General features: G+C 40.5%; 1 protein-coding gene across 5 annotated transcripts in view; it reads left to right on the top strand.

Annotated features, from left to right (window-relative positions):
• Nucleotides 1-20,424, top strand: part of NCOA2 (nuclear receptor coactivator 2) — an 884,149-nt gene that overhangs the window by 349,894 nt on the left and 513,831 nt on the right. For all 5 annotated transcript variants that reach the window (XM_053715109.1, XM_053715110.1, XM_053715111.1 and 2 more), the window contains one exon: nt 19,221-19,301. The gene's annotated coding sequence lies outside the window, so the exon portion shown is untranslated. The remainder of the gene's footprint in view (nt 1-19,220; nt 19,302-20,424) is intronic.

Here is a 20,424-nt window from a genome sequence, read left to right as displayed (position 1 = left end):
AGACTGCCGGACGGCAGCCTCCCGAAAGAATCACAGCTCATTCCACTAGGGCTGTGGCTTCCACATGGGCCTTCAAGAACGAGGCTTCTGTTGATCAGATATGTAGGGCAGCGACTTGGTCTTCACTGCACACTTTTACCAAATTTTACAAGTTTGATACTTTTGCTTCTTCTGAGGCTATTTTTGGGAGAAAGGTTTTGCAAGCCGTGGTGCCTTCCATTTAGGTGACCTGATTTGCTCCCTCCCTTCATCCGTGTCCTAAAGCTTTGGTATTGGTTCCCACAAGTAAGGATGACGCCGTGGACCGGACACACCTATGTTGGAGAAAACAGAATTTATGTTTACCTGATAAATTTCTTTCTCCAACGGTGTGTCCGGTCCACGGCCCGCCCTGGTTTTTTAATCAGGTCTGATAATTTATTTTCTTTAACTACAGTCACCACGGTACCATATGGTTTCTCCTATGCAAATATTCCTCCTTAACGTCGGTCGAATGACTGGGGTAGGCGGAGCCTAGGAGGGATCATGTGACCAGCTTTGCTGGGCTCTTTGCCATTTCCTGTTGGGGAGGAGAATATCCCACAAGTAAGGATGACGCCGTGGACCGGACACACCGTTGGAGAAAGAAATTTATCAGGTAAACATAAATTCTGTTTTTCTCCAACATTGGTGTGTCCGGTCCACGGCGTCATCCATTACTTGTGGGGAATATTCTCTTCCCCAACAGGAAATGGCAAAGAGCACAGCAAAAGCTGTCCATATAGCCCCTCCTTGGCTCCGCCCCCCAGTCATTTTCTTTGCCGCTCTGAACAAGTAGCATCTCCACGGAGATGGTGAAGAGTATGTGGTGTTTAGTTGTAGTTTTTTATTCTTCTATCAAAAGTTTGTTATTTTGAAATGGTACTGGTATGTACTATTTACTCTAAAACAGAAAGAGATGAAGAGTTCTGTTTAAAAGAGGAGTATGATTTTAGCAGCAGTAACTAAAATCAATTGCTTTTCCCACGCAGGACTGTTGAGCCTAGAGAGCTTCAGTTGGGGGGAACAGTTTGCAGACTTTTCTGCTCAAGGTATGACTAGCCATTTTTCTAACAAGACTGTGTAATGCTGGAAGGCTGTCATTTTCCCTCATGGGGATCGGTAAGCCATTTTCTTAGACTCGGATAGAATAAAGGGCTTATTATGAGCTAATAACTGGTGGACACTCTTAAGGGCTAAATCGATTCTTTATTTGAGTTATTATTAAGGTTTTGAAGTGGATTTCAAACTTTTTAATATTTGGGGAACGTTTTTTTCGCCAGGCACTAGTTAAGACACCTTCCCAGTCAGGAAGGGCCTTTCTCTGTAGTAGGCAGAGCCTCATTTTCGCGCCATTATTGCGCAGTTTCTTTTGAGTGCAGTGCATGCAGCTGTATGTGAGAGGGTCTGGTATCCACAGAAAACGTTCCTAGAAGGCTGGAATTGGTATCGTATACCCCCCTGGGATAAGTGAAGTCGCAGCAAAGGCTGTGGCTGGGACTGTATTGGGGTTAAATTGCAAACGCTCCGGTTTCCGCATTTTAAGGGTTAACAGCTTCAAAATTGGGGTGCAATACTTTGAATGCATTAAGACACTGGTGAGAATTTGGTAAAGTTTGGATAATTCCTTCATAGTTTTTCACGTATTCAGTAATAAAGTGTGCCCTGTTTAACATTTAAAGAGACACTAACGGTTTTGTTTAAAAACGGTTTTTGTGCTTTATTAACCAGTTTAAGCCTGTTTAACATGTTTGTACCTTCAGATAAGTCATGTTCTGTATGTATGGAGGCCAAGGTGGTTACTCCTTCAAATGTATGTGATAATTGTGCCATGGCGTCCAAACAAAGTAAGGACAATACTGTCACATTTAGTAAGGTTGCCCAGGATGATTCCTCAGATGTAGGGATAGTTCTGCATCCTCTCCTTCTGTGTCTATACCAGTTATGCCCGCGCAGGCGACCCCTAGTACTTCTAACGCGCCAATGCTTGTTACTATGCAACAATTGACGGCAGTAATGGATAACTCCATAGCTAATATTTTATCCAAAATGCCAGCATTTCAGAGAAAGCACGATTGCTCAGTTTTAAACACTGTAGAGCAGGAGGGCGCTGATGATAATTTATCTGTCATACCCTCACATCAGTCTGAAGTGGCAGTGAGGGAGGGTTTGTCAGATGGAGAAATTTCTGATACAGGAAGAATTTCTCAGCAGGCAGAACCTGATGTTGTGACATTTAAATTTAAATTGGAGAATCTCCGCGCATTACTTAAAGGGACACTGTACCCAAAAATTTTCTTTCGTGATTCAGATTGAGCATGAAATTTTAAGCAACTTTCTAATTTACTCCTATTATCAAATTTTCTTCATTCTCTTGGTATCTTTATTTGAAATGCAAGAATGTAAGTTTAGATGCCGGCCCATTTTTGGTGAACAACCTGGGTTGTCCTTGCTGATTGGTGGATAAATTCATCCACCAATAAAAAATTGCTGTCCAGAGTACTGAAACCAAAAAAAAGCTTAGATGCCTTATTTTTCAAATAATGATAGCAAGAGAACGAAGAAAATTTGATAATAGGAGTAAATTAGAAAGTTGCTTAAAATTGCATGCTCAATCTGAATCACGAAAGAAATTTTTTGGGTACAGTGTCCCTTTAAGGAGGTGCTATCTACTCTGGATGATGGTGACAATCTGGTCATCCCAGAAAAGTTGTGCAAGATGGACAAGTTCCTAGAGGTCCCGGTGCACCCTGATGCCTTTTCGATACCTAAAAGGGTGGCGGACATTGTGAATAAGGAGTGGGAGAAGCCAGGCATACCTTTTTTGTCCGTCCTCCTATATTTAAGAAATTGTTCCCCATGGTCGACCCCAGGAAGGACACATGGCAAACAGTCCCTAAGGTTGAGGGGGCGGTTTCTACACTAGCCAAACTCACAACCATTCCCATTGAGGACAATTGTGCTTTCAAAGATCCTATGGATAAAAAATTGGAGGGCTTGCTTAAAAATTTTTGTACAGCAAGGATACCTCCTTCAACCTATTTCGTGCATTATTCCTGTCACTACAGCGGCGTGGTTCTGGTTCGAGGAACTGGAAAAGACGCTCAGTAGGGAGACTCCATTTGAGGAGGTCATGGACAGAATTCACGCACTTAAGTTAGCTAATTACTTTATTTTAGACGCCGCTTTGCAGTTAGCGAAATTAGCGGCGAAAATTCCAGGGTTTGCAATTGTGGCGCATAGAGCGCTCTGGCTGAAGTCTTGATCGGCGGATGTATCTTCCAAGACAAAATTGCTTAATATTCCTTTCAAAGGTAAGACCCTTTTTGGGCCAGAATTGAAGGAAATTATTTCGGATATCACTGGGGGAAAGGGCCATGCCCTCCCACAAGATAGGCCTTTCAAGGCTAAGAATAAGTCCAATTTTCGTTCCTTTCGCAACTTCAGGAACGGACCGGCTTCTAACTCTGCAGCCTCTAGACAAGAGGGTAACGCTTCCCAGACTAAACCAGCTTGGAAACCAATGCAAGGCTGGAACAAGGGTAAACAGGCCAAGAAGCCTGCTGCTGCTACCAAAACAGCATGAAGGGGTAGCCCCCGATCCGGGACCGGATCTAGTAGGGGGCAGACTCTCTCTCTTTGCTCAGGCTTGGGCAAGATGTTCAGGATCCCTGGCACTAGAAATAGTCTCTCAGGGTTATCTTCTAGAATTCAAGGAACTACCCCCAAGGGGCAGGTTCCACATGTCTCACTTATCTTCAAACCAAATAAAGAGACAGGCATTCTTACATTGTGTAGAAGACCTGTTAAAGATGGGAGCGATACACCCAGTTCCAACTGTGGAACAAGGTCAGGGGTTTTACTCAAATCTGTTTGTAGTTCCCAAAAAAGAGGGAACTTTCAGACCAATTCTGGATTTAAAAATTCTAAACAAATTTCTCAGAGTTCCATCGTTCAAAATGGAAACCATTTGAACAATTTTACCTGCAATCCAGGAGGGTCAATATATGACTACCATGGATTTAAAGGATGCGTATCTACATATTCCTATCCACAAAGATCATCATCAGTTCCTAAGGTTCGCCTTTCTGGACAAACATTATCAGTTTGTGGCTCTTCCATTCGGACTAGCCACTGCTCCCAGAATTTTCACAAAAGTGCTCGGGTCCCTTCTAGCGGTTCTAAGACCAAGGGGCATTGCAGTAGCACCTTACCTGGACGACATTCTAATTCAAGCGTCGTCTCTTTCCAAGGCAAAGGCTCATACAGACATCGTTCTAGCCTTTCTCAGATCTCACGGGTGGAAGGTGAACGTAGAAAAGAGTTCCCTGTATACCTCGACAAGAGTTCCCTTTTTGGGAACAATAATAGATTCTTTAGAAATGAAGATCTTCCTGAAAGAAGTCAGAAAGTCAAAGCTTCTAAACGCTTGTCAAGTTCTTCACTCTATTCTGCAGCCTTCCATAGCTCAGTGCATGGAAGTAGTAGGATTGATGGTTGCAGCAATGGACATAGTTCCTTTTGCTCGAATTAATCTAAGACCATTACAACTGTGCATGCTCAAGCAGTGGAATGGGGATTATACAGACTTGTCTCCAAAGATTCAAGTAGACCAGATAACCAGAGACTCACTCCGTTGGTGGTTGTCCCAGGATCACCTGTCTCAGGGAATGAGTTTCCGCAGACCAAAGTGGGTCATTGTCACGACCGACGCCAGTCTATTAGGCTGGGGCGCGGTCTGGGACTCCCTGAAAGCTCAGGGTCTATGGTCTCGGGAAGAGTCTCTTCTTCCGGTAAACATCCTGGAATTTAGAGCGATATTAAATGCTCTCCAGGCTTGGCCTCAACTAGCGAAGGCCGGATTCATAAGATTCCAGTCGGACAACATGACTGTAGCTTACATCAATCATCAGGGGGGAACATAGAGTTCCTTGGCGATGAGAGAGGTATCCAAAATCATCAAATGGGCGGAGGATCACTCCTGCCACCTATCTGCAATCCACATCCCAGGAGTAGACAACTGGGAGGCGGATTACCTGAGTCGTCAGACTTTACATCCGGGGGAGTGGGAACTCCACCCGGAGGTGTTTGCCCAGTTGACTCAATTATGGGGCATTCCAGACATGGATCTGATGGCGTCCCGTCAGAACTTCAAGGTTCCTTGCTACGGGTCGAGATCCAGGGATCCCAAGGCGACTCTAGTGGATGCATTAGTGGCGCCTTGGTCTTTCAACCTAGCTTATGCGTTTCCACCGTTCCCTCTCCTCCCCAGGCTTGTAGCCAGGATCAAACAGGAGAAGGCCTTGGTGATTCTGATAGCTCCTGCGTGGCCGCGCAGGACTTGGTATGCAGACCTGGTGAATGTCATCGGCTCCACCATGGAAGCTACCTTTGAGACAGGATCTTCTAATACAAGGTCCATTCAAACATCCAAATCTAGTTTCTCTACAGCTGACTGCTTGGAAATTGAACGTTTGATCTTATCCAAGCGTGGGTTTTCAGATTCTGTGATAGATACTCTGGTCCAAGCCAGAAAACCTGTGACTAGAAAGATTTACCATAAAATATGGAAAAGATATATATGTTGGTGTGAATCCAAGGGATTCTCCTGGAGTAAGATTAAAAGTCCTAAGATCCTCTCCTTTCTTCAAGAAGGTTTGGATAAGGGATTGTCGGCGAGTTCTCTAAAAGGACAGATTTCTGCTTTATCTGTCTTGTTACACAAACGACTGGCAGCTGTGCCAGATGTTCAAGCTTTTGTTCAGGCTTTGGTCGGGATCAAGCCTATTTACAGACCGTTGACTCCTCCTTGTAGTCTAAATTTAGTTCTTTCAGTTCTTCAAGGGGTTCCGTTTGAACCCTTACATTCCATAGATATCAAGTTACTATCTTGGAAAGTTCTGTTTTTGGTTGCTATTTCTTCTGCAAGAAGAGAGGGTGGATTACACTGCAAAGCAGATAATTCAGACAATCTGGTGTTCCATTCAGATAAGGTCGTTTTGCGTACTAAGCCTGGTTTTCTTCCGAAGGTTGTTTCCAACAGGAATATTAACCAGGAAATAGTTGTTCCTTCTCTGTGTCCGAATCCAGTTTCTTAGAAGGAACGTTTGTTACACAATTTAGATGTAGTAAGTGCTTTAAAGTTCTATTTAGAAGCAACTAAGGATTTTAGACAAACCTCATCTTTGTTTGTCGTTTACTCTTGTAAGAGGAGAGGACAAAAAGCTACGGCTACCTCTCTGTCTTTCTGGCTGAAAAGCATTATCCGATTGGCTTATGAGACTGCCGGACGGCAGCCTCCTGAACGAATCACTGCTCACTCCACTAGAGCTGTGGCTTCCACATGGGCCTTCAAGAACGAGGCTTCTGTTGATCAGATATGTAAGGCAGCGACTTGGTCTTCTCTGCACACTTTTGCCAAATTTTACAAATTTGATACTTTTGCTTCTTCGGAGGCTGTTTTTGGGAGAAAGGTCTTGCAAGCCGTGGTGCCTTCCGTTTAGGTAACCTGATTTGCTCCCTCCCTTCATCAGTGTCCTAAAGCTTTGGTATTGGTTCCCACAAGTAATGGATGACGCCGTGGACCGGACACACCAATGTTGGAGAAAACAGAATTTATGCTTACCTGATGAATTACTTTCTCCAACGGTGTGTCCGGTCCACGGCCCGCCCTGGTTTTTTAATCAGGTTTGAAAAATTTCTTTCTCTATACACTACAGTCACCACGGCACCCTATTTTTTCTCCTAACCGTCGGTCGAATGACGGGGGGCGGAGCCAAGGAGGGGCTATATGGACAGCTTTTGCTGTGCTCTTTGCCATTTCCTGTTGGGAAGAGAATATTCCCCACAAGTAATGGATGACGCCGTGGACCGGACACACCGTTGGAGAAAGTAATTTATCAGGTAAGCATAAATTCTGGTTTTTTTTTTTTTTTTTTTTTTTTTTTTTTTTTTTTTTTTAGCGAATTCAGTGGTTTCAGAGGCCAAATTGCCTGAGGAACCTTTAATTCCCAAATTGGATAGAGTTTGAGGACAAGGTGGTACCTTAACCTCCCCTGCTCCAGGTTAGATGGTGAACATTATTAAGAATGAATGGGACTGGATTGTTCCTCTCTTCTTAACAAATCGGTCCTGGACTCTGAATGGAGTTGTGAGGTTCCGTCCCTAAAAGGGATGGCACTATCTTCACCCTTGCTACGTATTTCTATCCCATTTGATGATAGCTCTTCGTTTTAAGAGCCCATGGATAAAGGATTGAAACTCTGTTAAAGTTCAACATTCTTGATATTTGTTTCAACCTGTAGGCGGCTGTTCCCGCAGTTGCTGGAGAAACAACCTTTATGGTATGACTCCTTTTATATGATTGATTGGGGTGGAGAGGTTCCCTCAATGTAACTCAGGAAAGATTTACGCCCTTGAGGGTTGTTAATTCTTTTTCTGATGCTATTAGGCAGATTATTCGCCTAAATGCGAAGACTTCAGTTTTTTCCTGTTCAGGCCCATCTGGCTGAAGTCATGGTATGTGGATATGACTTCTAAGTCTAGACTTCTTTCCCTCCCCTTTTAAGGGAATTATTTTGTTTGGTCCAGGCCTGGACCAATCTCCACGGTCACAGGGGGCAAGAGGCCCTTCTACTGCAAGAGAATATGAACAAGTCTAACGGACAATTTTCGTTCTTTTCGTTTTGAGAAAGCACATGTCAGCAGTCCTCCGCTAAGCCTTATCAAACCAAGAGCTCTTGGAAGCCAGCTCAGTCCTGGAATAAAACCAAGCAAAGCAAGAAGTCTGCTGAGTCTTAAGTCAGCATGAGCGGGAGGTCCCCGGTCCTCTTCTGGACTGTGTAGGGGCAGACTGCCACTCTTTTCAGTTGTTTGGTTCAGGGACGTGCAGGATCCATGGGTCCTGGGGGTCATAGCTCAGGGTTACAAGATAGGTTTCAAGTCTCAGCTGACCAGAAAGGAGGGAAGCCTTTCTGGGGTGCATACGGGATGTGTCCTCTTAGGAGTTATTGTCCCGGTGCCTATCGCAGTGAGATGTTTGGGATACTATTCAAACCTCTTCGTGGTTCCAAAGAAGGAGGGAACATTCTGTCTGGTTTAGACCTGTAGTGCTTGAACAAGTTTTTAAATGTCCCCTCGTTCAAGAGGGAGAAAATAGGTCCATTCTTCCACTCGTTCGAGAAGGGCAGTTCATGACCACGCTAGATATGAAGGATGCTCCCTTCACGTACCAATCCTCAAAGACCACTTCCAGTTCCTAAGGTTTGCGTTCCTGAACCAGCACTTCCAGTTTATTGATTTACTGTTTGGTCTAGCTGGTATAGTGAAGACGTTTTTTGGCGAGTGGACCATTCGGAATCTTTCCTGTGTCTTCTTCGATCCCATAGATGGAAGAGAAAACTCTCTAGATTTATCTTTTATCAAGTACCCGGGTAGAATTCTCGGGTACTATAATAGTCTCCATGGACATGAAACCATTTCTAGCAGACCAGAGACGTTGCTCGACATTTCTTGCCCTCCAGACCTCCTTAAAGCCATCTGTGGCTCGGTGTATGGAGGTGATTGGTCTCGTGTCCAGCATGGACAGCATTTCCTTAGCTAGGTTTCACCTCAGACTGTGACAACTGCGCATGCTGAAACAGTGGAATGGCGATCATTCGGATCTGTCTCAACAGATTTCTCTGGACAACCGATCTAGAGATTCACTCTGTGTTTTTGTTCGGATCCCTTGTACAAGGGATGTGTGTCTCAAGACCATCCTGGGTGGTTGTGACTACGGTTGGGGAGCTGTTTGGGGTGCCAGAAAGGCTCAGGGCCTATAGACTCTGAAGGAAAAGCTCCTTCATGATCACATTTGGGATCTTCGGGCAATATACAATGCTCTGAAAGTTTGGCCTCCTACTGGGTTTATCAGTTTCCAATCAGATAATATAACCTCTGTGGCTTACACCAACCATCAGGGGGAACGAGTAGCTTTCTTGCTATGAGGGAAGTATCTCGGATTCTGGAGTGGGGGGAGATCCACATTTGTTTGCTGTCGGCGATTCACATTCCGGGTGTGGACTGCTGGGAAGAGGATTTCCTCAGGAGACAATACTTTAATCCCGGGGATTGGTCTCTCCATCCCGAGTATTTGCAGAAATTTGCAAGAGGAAGATCTTATGACGTCTCATTACCAAGTTACCAAGATATGGTTTGAGGTACAGGGATCCTCAGGCGGAGCTAACGGATGCATTAGCGGAGCCTTGGAGGTTCAAACTAGTTTATCTCTTACGGCCGTTACCACTACTTCCTAGTGTAGAGGCTCGAATCAAGCAGGCATCAGTGATACTGATTGTTCCGTCATGGCTGCGAAGGATACAGTTTGCGGACTAATGGGGATGTCGGTATCTCCTCCGTAGAAGTTACCTTGTCGCAGGGATCTGCTGACCAAGGTTTCTTTGTTCATCTATGTCTAGATCTCTGAGGCTGACTGCATGGAGATTGAATGCTTAGTCCTAGCCAAGAGAGGGTTTTCTGAGTGTTATTTTTACTCTTTCAAGCTTGTAGCTGGTTGCTCGTTGCATCTATCATAAGGTGTGGAGGACCTACTTATTCTGCTCTCCAGGATGAACTGGAGTAGGGCATTTCTTCAAGTCCCCATGGGGGCAGATTTTGTCCCTGTCTGTGTTACTGCACAAGAGATTCGCTGAGCTTCCTGATGTGCAGTCACGTGTTAAGGCTCTGTTAGTATCAGACCTGTGTTGAGATCTATTGCTCCTCCTTGGAGTTTGGATCTTGTTCTTTAGGTTTTGCACGGGCACCGTTGGAGCCTATGCATGAAGTAGACATTAAACTATTGTCTTGGAAGGTTCCTTTTCTACAGGCTATTGCTTCTGCGTGTAGAGTATCTGTGATTACTGCCTTGCAATGCGTCCCTCCTTATCTGGCTTTCCATGCTGATAAGGTTGTTCTTCGAACCAAGTTAAGTTTTTCTTCCTAAGGTTGTGTCAATTAGCAACATCAATCAAGAGATTGTGGTTCCTTTCAATGTAATTCTGGATGTGGCTTGTGCCTTGAAGTCCTATCTTCAGGCCATGTAGGAATTTAGACAAACTTCTTTCTCTGTTTGTTCTCTTTCTGGGAAGCATGGGGGTCAGAGGTCCTCTTCGACTTCCTTATCTTTTTGGCTGAGGAGTCTCCTCCTTTTCTCTTTGAGACAGCGGGACTTAAAAGCCTCCTGAGGATTACAGCTCATTCAACTAGAGCTGTGTGGCCTCTTCTTGGGCCTTTAAGAACGAGGCATCTATGGAGCAGATTTGTAAGGTGGCTACTTGGTCCCCTTTACATTATTTTGCAACATTTTACACATTTGTAGTTTTTGCTTCTGCTGAAGCCGTTTTTGGGGAAAGGTTCTGCAGGCTGTGGTGCCCTCTGTATAGGGTCCGCCTCCTTTTTTTTTTTTTTTACCCTCCCGTGTTTTTTTTTTTTTTTCAATTTAGTGTCCTCTAGAGCTTGGGTATTTGTTTCCCACAAGTAATGAATGAAACAGTGGACTATCTTCCCATTAAGATAGAAAACCTAAATTATGCTTACCTGATAATTTTATTTCCATCTGTGGGAGGAGAGTCCACTGCTCCCGCCTATTTCTCTGGGGGGCGGACCTAAATTTTAATATTCTTCTGGCACCATTTATACCCTGTTTCTCTTACTGTTCCTTGTTCCCTTGGCAGAATGACTGGGGATGAGGGGAGTAGGGGAGGTATTTAAAGTGAAGGTCCATTTTGAGGAATTAGTGCCTGATTTTTAATAATCCTATTAAAAACAAGGGCACTTTAATTCATCAAAATTGACATTTCACTGTTTTCATCAAAAACTTACCTTTTAATCCTGAATGCTGCTCCAGCGATTCCCCCCGGCCGTCGGAAGCCTCTGCAGACGTCAGAAATGACTAATCTGGCTTTCTCTAATCACAGCTACCCCCCCCCCCCCCCCAGTGAATCTTGGCCTGATGCAACGCTGTGATTGGAGGAAGCCGGAATTGTCATTTTGGACCCACGATGATGGCTTGCGACGGGCGGAGGAAGTGCTGGAGCAGCTGCCAGGATTAAAAGGTACGTCTTTGAAGAAAACGTTGAAATGTCAACTTTGATGAATTAAAGTGCCCTTGTTTTTAATAGGTTTATTAAAAACAGGCGCTAATTCATCAAAATGGACCTTCACTTTAAGCCTTTGACTAGGGTGTCTTTGCCGCCTCCTGGTGGCCAGGTTCTTAATTCCCACAAGTAATGAATGAAGCAGTGGACTCTCCTCCCACAGATGGAAATAAAATTATCAGGTAAGCATAATTTTATGTTTTTATTGAAAAATTTTAATATTTGCTATTTTTTGCTTAATATTGGCTTAAATTTTAGCCGATCAGTAAAATCAGTAGTTTGGTGCGTCCATTGAATAGAGAGAGCACTGCAGCAGCATGTTGGTTGCGAGAAAGAAGTGGCTCCATTGATATCAATATAGCTGATGTTGCTACTCACTGCTCTGTCGAGGAGCAGGAACAAATCTTTATGAATTCCTCAATTTTCAAGCTTTTTTTTTTTTTTTTCAATGAGTTATTGGTATTGAATCTAAGCCGTTGAATAGGAACAATGTCCCTTTAAATATCAGAACTGGATACAGTCCAATGTAACTTATTCATTCTTTCATATAGGTGGGAAGAGCCCATGAGCTAGTGACGTATGGGATGTACATTCCTACCAGGAGGGGGCAAATGACCTCAAATGACTATAAATACACCTCCCGCCTCACTCATACCTCAGTTTTACAAACTTTGCCTCCTTAGGAAGTGATGAAGCATTATGTGCTTGATTTCTTCTGTGAAAGGCGCTTCTGAGCATATTGAGGGCCCAGTTCCTCTTGTACAGTGTTTGTATGTCTGAGGGATCTGAAGGGAGTATTACCTAGTGATACCATGTTTTCGCCTATGGGAAATCTCGCAGTCCTTTAGCAATGAAAGAAGTTTCTGATACTTTCTTGGGCGGAATCCAACTCTTGTCAAATCTCTGATTCATATCCCAGTTGTTGACAATTGGGAAGTAGATTATCCCAGCAGTCATTCTCTACATCCGGGGGAGTGGTCTCTCTATCCAGATGTGTTTTTTTTCTCAACTTGTACAGATGTGGGGTCTTTCAGAAATAGATCTGATGGCCTCTCGTCTGAACAAGAATCTTCCCAGATACCTTTCCAGGTCCCGGGATCCTCGGGCGGATATGATGATGGATGCTCTAACGGTTCTTTCGTTTTGCCAACCTGCTTACATATTTCCGCCTCTGGTTCTTCTTTCAAAGGTGATCTCCAAGATCATAATGGAACAATCTTATGTGTTTCTGATAGCGCCAGCATGGCCTCACAAGTTTTGGTATGTGGACCTTGTCCGAATGTCCAGTTACCAGCCTTGGTCACTTCCTATAAGACCAGGCCTTCTGTCTCAGTGCCCAGTTTTCCATCAGGATCTCAAATCTCTAAATTTGAAGGCATGGGAATTGAACGCTTAGTTCTTAGTCATAGAGGTTTCTCTGACTCATTAATTAACACTGATACATGCTTGTAAGTCTGTTTCAAGGAAGATGTATCATAGGGTTTTGAAAACCTATATTTCATGGTGTTCCACCATGATTATTCTTGGCATTCTTTTAGAATTCCTAGGATTCTACAATTTCTTCAGGATGGTTTGGATCAAGGTTTGTCTGCAAATACTTTGAAAGGACACATATCTGTTCTGTCTTTTTTCATAGAATGATTGCTAAGCTTCCTGATATTCACTGTTTTTGTTCAGGCTTTGATTTGTATCAAACATGTTATTAAATCAATTTCTCCTCCTTGGAGTCTCAATTTGGTGTTAAAGATTTTGCAGGCTCCTCCTTTTGAGCCTATTCATTCTTTTGGATATTGAACTACTTTCTTGGAAAGTGTTATTTCTTTTGGCTATCTCTTCTGCTAGAAGAGTTTCTGAATTGTCTGCTCACTTGTGAGTCTCATCTGATTTTTTTTTTTTTTTTCATCCAGATAAAGCTGTTTTGCGAACTTCGTTTAAAATTTTTACCTAAAGTTTTGAATTCTAACAACATCAATAGGGAAATTATTGTTCCTTCCTTGTGTCCTAATCCTAAGAATACTCTTGAAAGGTCTTTATATTCTTTGGATGAGGTAAGAGCTTTACATTATTATGTTGAGGCTACTAAAGATTTCAGAAAGACTTCCTATTTATTTGTTTTGGTTCCAGAAAAGGTCAGAAAGCCTCTGCCATTTCTTTGAATCAAAAGCTTCAACCAAAATGCCAAAGCTTATTTGGAGGTGGGGCAGTCTCTGCCTCAGCGAATTACAGCTCATTCTACTAGATCAGTCACCACATCTTGGACTTTCAAGAATGAAGCTTCAGTTGATCAAATTTGCAAAGTAGCAACTTGGTCTTCTTTGCATACATTTACTAAATTTTACCATTTTTATGTGTTTGCTCTTTGGAAAGGAGCCTTTGGTAGAAAAGTTCTTCAGGCAGCTTTCTCAGTTTGATTCTAGTGCCTATGATTTTAGTTTTCTTTTTATTTTTTTTTAAAGAAAACGTAATTTATTTTTTGGATTTAATTTCTCAGTGGAAATTACTTTTTTTTTTATTTGATCCCTCCCTCTCTAGTGACTCATGGACTTCCACATCTTGGGTATAATATCCCATATGTCACTAGCTCATGGACTCTTGCCACCTATATGAAAGAAAACATAATTTATGTAAGCACTTACCTGATAAATTAATTTCTTTCATGGTGGCAAGAGTCCATGAGACCCACCCAATTTTTTTAGGGTTATGATTTTTTTTTTTTTTTTTTTTTTTTATATAAAGCACTTTTTCCTCTTCGTCGTCCCCTTTTTTTTTTTTTTTTTTTTTTTTTTTTTTTATGCATTTACTCCTTTTACACTTCACGTTAAACTGAGGTATGAGTGAGGTCAAAGGTGTATTTATAGGCATTCGAGGTTTGGGAAACTTTGCTCCCTCATGGTTGGAATGTATATCCCATACGTCACTAGCTCATGGACTCCTGCCACCATGAAAGAAATGAATTTATCAGGTAAGTTCTTACATAAATTGTGTTTTTTGTTTTGTTTTTTGTTTTATTCCAAGAGCTATAATTAAAGTACATATTAAGTGTTAACTCTAATTTTTTTTAAACCTTGTGTGCATTGAGAAATCTGTGACCAGCTATGGCGTGGTGGATATGTTGCCTTTATCGGTAATAAAATAAATCTGCATTTGTTTTCTCTGTTTGCTGAGGCGTGTCACTGTGCAATTGCTGCACTATTGTCATTGTTGTTAAAGGTATCCTAGGTAAACAATAACCACATGACTGCACATACTGAAATCTGCTCCTTGTATTTTGTACCACTTCTACACTTGCCCAGATAAGAATTCTATTTCTATCTGTAAATAGACCGATACATGAGCTTTCCTACATGTAGAAAAGGAAAACTATTACTTGATTAGCGATATAGGTAGATCTCTTAAAGGGATTAAAGTTTTTTTTTTTTTTTTTTTTTTTTTTTTTTTTTTTTTAAATATACACATATATCAGTATGTTACTATTGTATTGCAGAACTGCAAACAAAAAAATGTTTTTTAGCAACATTTTGTAATTTGTTTTTGCAGTCCAAGGATGCACCCCTTGAATAGCCTTATGATTTGTTTGAGAAAATTGATAGGCTTTTTAATTCTACAGTGTGCCCTTCCAATTCTGAGTTTAGAGAACTCAAATTATGAATGTGTATAGCAACTTTATTTTAATGCACATAATTAAACATTTTATATTACATTCTCAATATTTTTAAAACGGGACAATAAAACTTTTCAGAACACCCTAGCATAGGGTTTTGGAACGTAAAATTTTATACTTCAAAAACTTTTAAATGGACATAAAGACTGATGCTTTGCGAGGCATCCATTTCAGCCAAGCGCACCTGTATACGTCAGTATCCTTTTTAGACAGACGTGCAGTGCCTACTAGGTTAACGGTACATGCACGGCTGATGACATTTGTAAGAACTTTGCACGTATTACCTTTTTCAAATAAAACTCTCAGCTTTAAGACCGGCCACACTGGCACATGCAGCAAGTGTAATAGCTGCTCATTTTATATGCATTATAGAAATAGTATTCACACATTGGGCATTACACATTTACAAGCCATCATTTTTTTTTTTTCTTCTCATTAACCCCTTCTGTTAAAACTATATGTGCATTGGAGGCAAATATTTTCTATCACACATGTGAAGGAGCAGTGATTATATATGCTGAAAACATTTTTTTGTTCCATGAAAAAAAATGTAAAAGCTGATTAGATTTCAATAGCATCTGTGCAACTTGCTTATTTGCTGAGAGGCACCCCACCTACACTTGTATTGGTGGTCAATGACCTGCCTCGGCATAGTTTATTCAGAAAGTTAACATTTATTTGCAATATACTTTTATTATTTTGCCCATTTTCATTTAGTTAAGCTCTGAAATTTGTGGCTTTTCTAATGATCAGATATAAAAAAGCATAGTGCAGACTTCTCGAGACTAACCCTGCTACATATGCATTTCTCATCTGTTAGAGAAACATAACAATGCATTTTATACTAAAATTATGACAGGGAAAGCCTTGTCAGCTGCTCGAGCCCAGATTGGCTCTTTCAAATGAGGCAGGCGGTGTTATTAAAAACTATTTTGAATTGGCTAGTATATTATTCTATAGCAGCACAACAACAGAAATGTCTTGTAATTCCAAGTGTTTGCTGTCTCTTTATGAGATGCATACAAATTATAGATTAGGTGAACAATGTTTGGAAAAATGCAATAAAGACATTGCAATTATTATAAATGTGTAACTGACAAATCCAGAGTTTTTAAAATTTGATCCCCCCCCAGTTATTCTATATAACTTACTATATACCTGTGCACATCCTCTCTCTTTTTAGGTCTAGATGTATATCTATGTTTGGCTAACAAGAATCAGGACAATTAATTTTCTGAGTCTTTCTTTAACATAAATCATTGCAAATACAAATTGTATGAGGAAATGATAGGGAAGGTGTAATATCTATCATCATGACTCAGGATATTATTATATAGGAGTCTGATGTCCAACAAATTATAAAGTATGCAGTGGATCATGTTGAACATAGTAAAGCTCACAGTACAATGTCAGATGCTGAGATGGCTCCGAAGGCGCAAGCTAAAACAGTCTAAGCATGATGCATCAGTCCTCAAAAGGGTCATGTGGTAGTTTAAACTTGTATGCTGGATTCACAGGAAACTGTGTAAATTGATGAAGAGGGACTGCAGTCTATGATTAAGTGCCGTTAGGGGGCACGAAACGCGTCAGTATTTTTTTTTTTTTTTCTCTGCCTCATGCTTGTACACTTATTTTGAAAGATTTTTGAATACATTTTTTGTTTTTATTTACCACTAATGTGCAGCCGATATCTATTTTGTACCATATGTTAAATCAAATGCTATGCCAGATACCCCATGCATCCACGAATGCCAGTGAATGCTGCTTCAGACCCACAACTAAATGCCAGGTCTATGCCACATAAGCCTTATGCAAATACAAGTTCCCTCGCTCTCTATACCTGCTTACGCTGTGTATTTCACATTTGGCTGCAATTAAAATAAGTAGCACTGTGCCAAATCTTGTGCTGCATATTTTCATATTAGACCCCAAAACAGGTGAACATTCTCTGCATCCCCTTATTCCAGGCATAAGCCTAATGTGATCCCATATAAAAAGCTCCGGTAAATGCCAAGTATTTGTTGCATCAGACCCTAACTTTTGTTTTGCAGCACCATGCACAATGTTATATCTGGGCTGTGCAAAATCAGACCCACAAGATGTATGGCCCATGCATTCCCTGGACCATGTATACCCTTAATCGGACCCTTGAGAACATGCATGTTCCCCCCTTGCCTGGCCAGGTATCCAGCGTCGGAACTACCATTGGTGCAGTGGCGCTGGGGGCCCATAGCAATGAGTCAACATATAAACATGTACAGAAAGTGTACTTTCCTAATATAGGAAAGACTTATTTATTGCAGGTTCTTTCTATCATCAAGGGGCCCCAAGAAAAAAACCTCTGCACCAGGGCCCTCTGAGTAGGTCCGCTACTGTATCTATCTGCCCCATCAGACCTGATCACAAGTGTGTTTCCGCTGGTCAGGTATATGATACAGCAGACTTCTGCTGGGCCAATGCACATCAGACCTCATTTTATAAGTTGGGCCCCTTGCACCCACTTACATTTTAAATTTGATGTCCTGCTCTAATGCTTTCCCAAGTGACTGACAGCACCACAGATGGGAATAGAGAAGGAGGAGGCAAAAGCAGGGAACGTATTCCGTTACATGTATAGAAATGTAATTGTGTGTGAACGCTGCAATGAGGTGGGGGTTGCATGCCAGTATGTAGTGAGTGCGCCCCTCCACCCTAAGGTGGCCTCTTCGTTTGGTTTGTGGTTGTACTAGGTCCCTGTTTAACCACTTGATAAATATTTGACTAAACAGATACCTAGATCTATTTTCTAAAGTTTAGCTATATAGGGAAGATTATAAATTTGGAAGTGGAGTGCGATTTCCTGTTGGCTTTTTTTTTGTCTCATGTTTTTTTAGACTGATTTTTACACATTTCTTTAGGATTATATATTTTCAGTCCTACAAAGGAGTTGCCAAAACTAAATTAAAAAATATGCAATAAAGAGAGAGAGATTTAATTGAAAAATTGCATCTAAAATGTAATATAAGAGTGAAAGTAAAGTTGTGTTTACTTACAGTAAATAGGGAAGGATACAAATAGATGACATCCTGTTATTGTGCCAGTGTTAAGTAATATAGAGTTTTGATGATTTAATTTTTATATATTTTTCTCTTTACCAAGTTTTGCCTTAAAAAAGGACTTTTTCACACTTGATAGAAGATCTCAGTATTTAGTAATATATCAACACATCACCATAATGTTTAATTTGCAACTAATTGTGGTTAAAATTTAAGGTTTTAAATGTGCAATATAAAATGGTGCTCAGTGGTGCTATGGACATAATTAGAAACATAGAATTTGATGGCAGATAAGAACCAAAATGCCCATATAGGGATAGATGGATAGGTATATTTCTTTACTTAAACATTTTGGCCAGTGTACGTGGGCTTTAACACTAGTGTGTGTATATATGTATGTATATGTGTATATATATATGTGTATATATATATATATATATATATATATATATATATATATATATATATATATATATATATATATATATATATATATATATATATATATATATATATATATATATATGTGTGTGTATAAGTCCCTTTATATATTTGAAGGTTTCTATCATGTGACCTCTTTCCCTTCTCTAAACTATATATATTTAGACCAAAGACTTTGTATGTTTTATAGTTTAGAATATGAGCCATTTTAGTAGTCCTCCTTTGGACAATTTCTAGTTTATTTATATCCTTTTGGAGATATGGTCTCCAGAACTGTACACAATATACCAGAGGAGGCCGTAATAGTAATGGCGTTGTCTTTGGGACCACCATAGAATTTTGTGTGGACACAATCATGTGTGTGACATATTCGTGCTTCTGTTTCAAGCAAAGCCTTATACTGAGGGGAAATACAAGCAGGTCACAAAGCCATCTGCTACACGTTGCAGGGTACATAAGACAAATACCTATACATTAGTAAAGACAGGAGTTTTGGGTGTTGTATTTAAAATGTGTTTACTGTTAAAATTAAATGGTTTGGATAGCTTGTACAATTTGAATAGACTTTTTTTCTATTAACTTCCATTATCAAATTTTAATTTATTTCCTTGTTATTATTAATGTATATTTAGGTATGCTTTGGGGCAGCAATGCACTACTGGGAGCTAGCTTGGTAGCTACACACATGATTCTTTTTCATTGGCTCAACATGTGTGTTCAGCAAGCCCCCAGTAGTGCATTGCTTCTCTGGCACAATAGTTATGTTAGCGCATCTTTTTATTGCCCTGTTGCTAATATATCAGTCTGTAATGATATCACTGTCAAAAGGATTTGGTTTGTCTCGTCCATGTTTTATTTCCTAGATTTCATTTTTATATATGGAGTTGTAAGTAATTAATGCTTCAGTCATTTTCTTTCTCTACTTTTCAGTTGTGGAAACGATGTCTGAATTTTATCGGTTGTATAGCTGCAGCAGGAAGGTTGTGGGGACAGTTCCATTATAAGGAAAAGGTAAGTTGTAGTTTTTTTTTTCTCCTACTTATTAAAAATGCCAGCAGTACCTCCTTTCTTACTTAAATGGGGTCTTATAGTCATTTTACAATATATAGGCATCAGAAATGAATCACTGGATTTCACAATCTCTGGATAAATGTTTAAAACGCTTTTGAAAATGTTATCTTGTTGGCAAACTTTTTCTTATTTTGCAGTGAAGGTACGCACCCCTTAAATGTTTATCATTCTCTTTCACCAGTTAGGGGACAGACATGAGTGAACTCCTACACATCAATAAATCACTGTGTGGCATGAAAGAAGGTCAGGGTTCTGAATTCCACAGAATGTACTCCAGACAGTCGGACTCTTTGGGGGCAGTGACATATTTTTATTTATTTTTTTGCAGATTTTAATTAAAAGAAAAGCAAAAAAATGTAATTAAAGTGACATGAAACACAATTTTTGTTTCATTATTCAGTAGAGCACCATTTTAACTAACTTTCTAATTTACTTCTTTTCTCTATTTTGCTTCCTGCTCTTGGCACCCTTTGTTGAAAAGCATATCTACATAGGCCCTGGAGCAGCAGCACTCTACTGGGTGCTAGCTCCCGATTGGTGGCTGCACAAATATGCCTTGTGCCATTGGCTCTCAGTAGTGTGTTGCTACTCCTGAAGATACCAAGAAAATTAAGCTAATTTATTAACACAACAAAATTGGAAAGTTTCTTAAAATTCTGTGCTCTGTGTGAATCATGAAAGCAAAATGTAGGTTTCACATCCCCTTTAGTTTCCTATGGGTATACATTTTGAGTTTTAAAGGGACACAAGTCAAAATTAAACTTTCATTATTCAGAGCAGCAATTTTAAACAACTTTCCAATTTACTTCTATTAAAAAAAAAAAGTGCACTTTTTATATTTAAACTTTTCGAGTCACCGGCTCCTACTGAGCATGTGCAAGAATTCACAGAATATACGTATATGCATTTGTGATTGGCTGATGGCTGTCACATGGTACAGGGGGAGTGGAAATAGAAATAACTTTTAAAATTGTCAGAAAAAAAATCTACTATTCATTTGAAGTTCAGACTAAGGGCTATTGCATTGTCTTGTTATCTTGCATTTGTTGATTATGCAAATCTA

This window comes from Bombina bombina, chromosome 5 (genome assembly GCF_027579735.1).
Source record: "Bombina bombina isolate aBomBom1 chromosome 5, aBomBom1.pri, whole genome shotgun sequence".
Classification (NCBI taxonomy): domain Eukaryota; kingdom Metazoa; phylum Chordata; class Amphibia; order Anura; family Bombinatoridae; genus Bombina; species Bombina bombina.
Note: the sequence above shows the minus strand (reverse complement) of the source record. Positions and strands in the feature narration are given on the sequence as shown.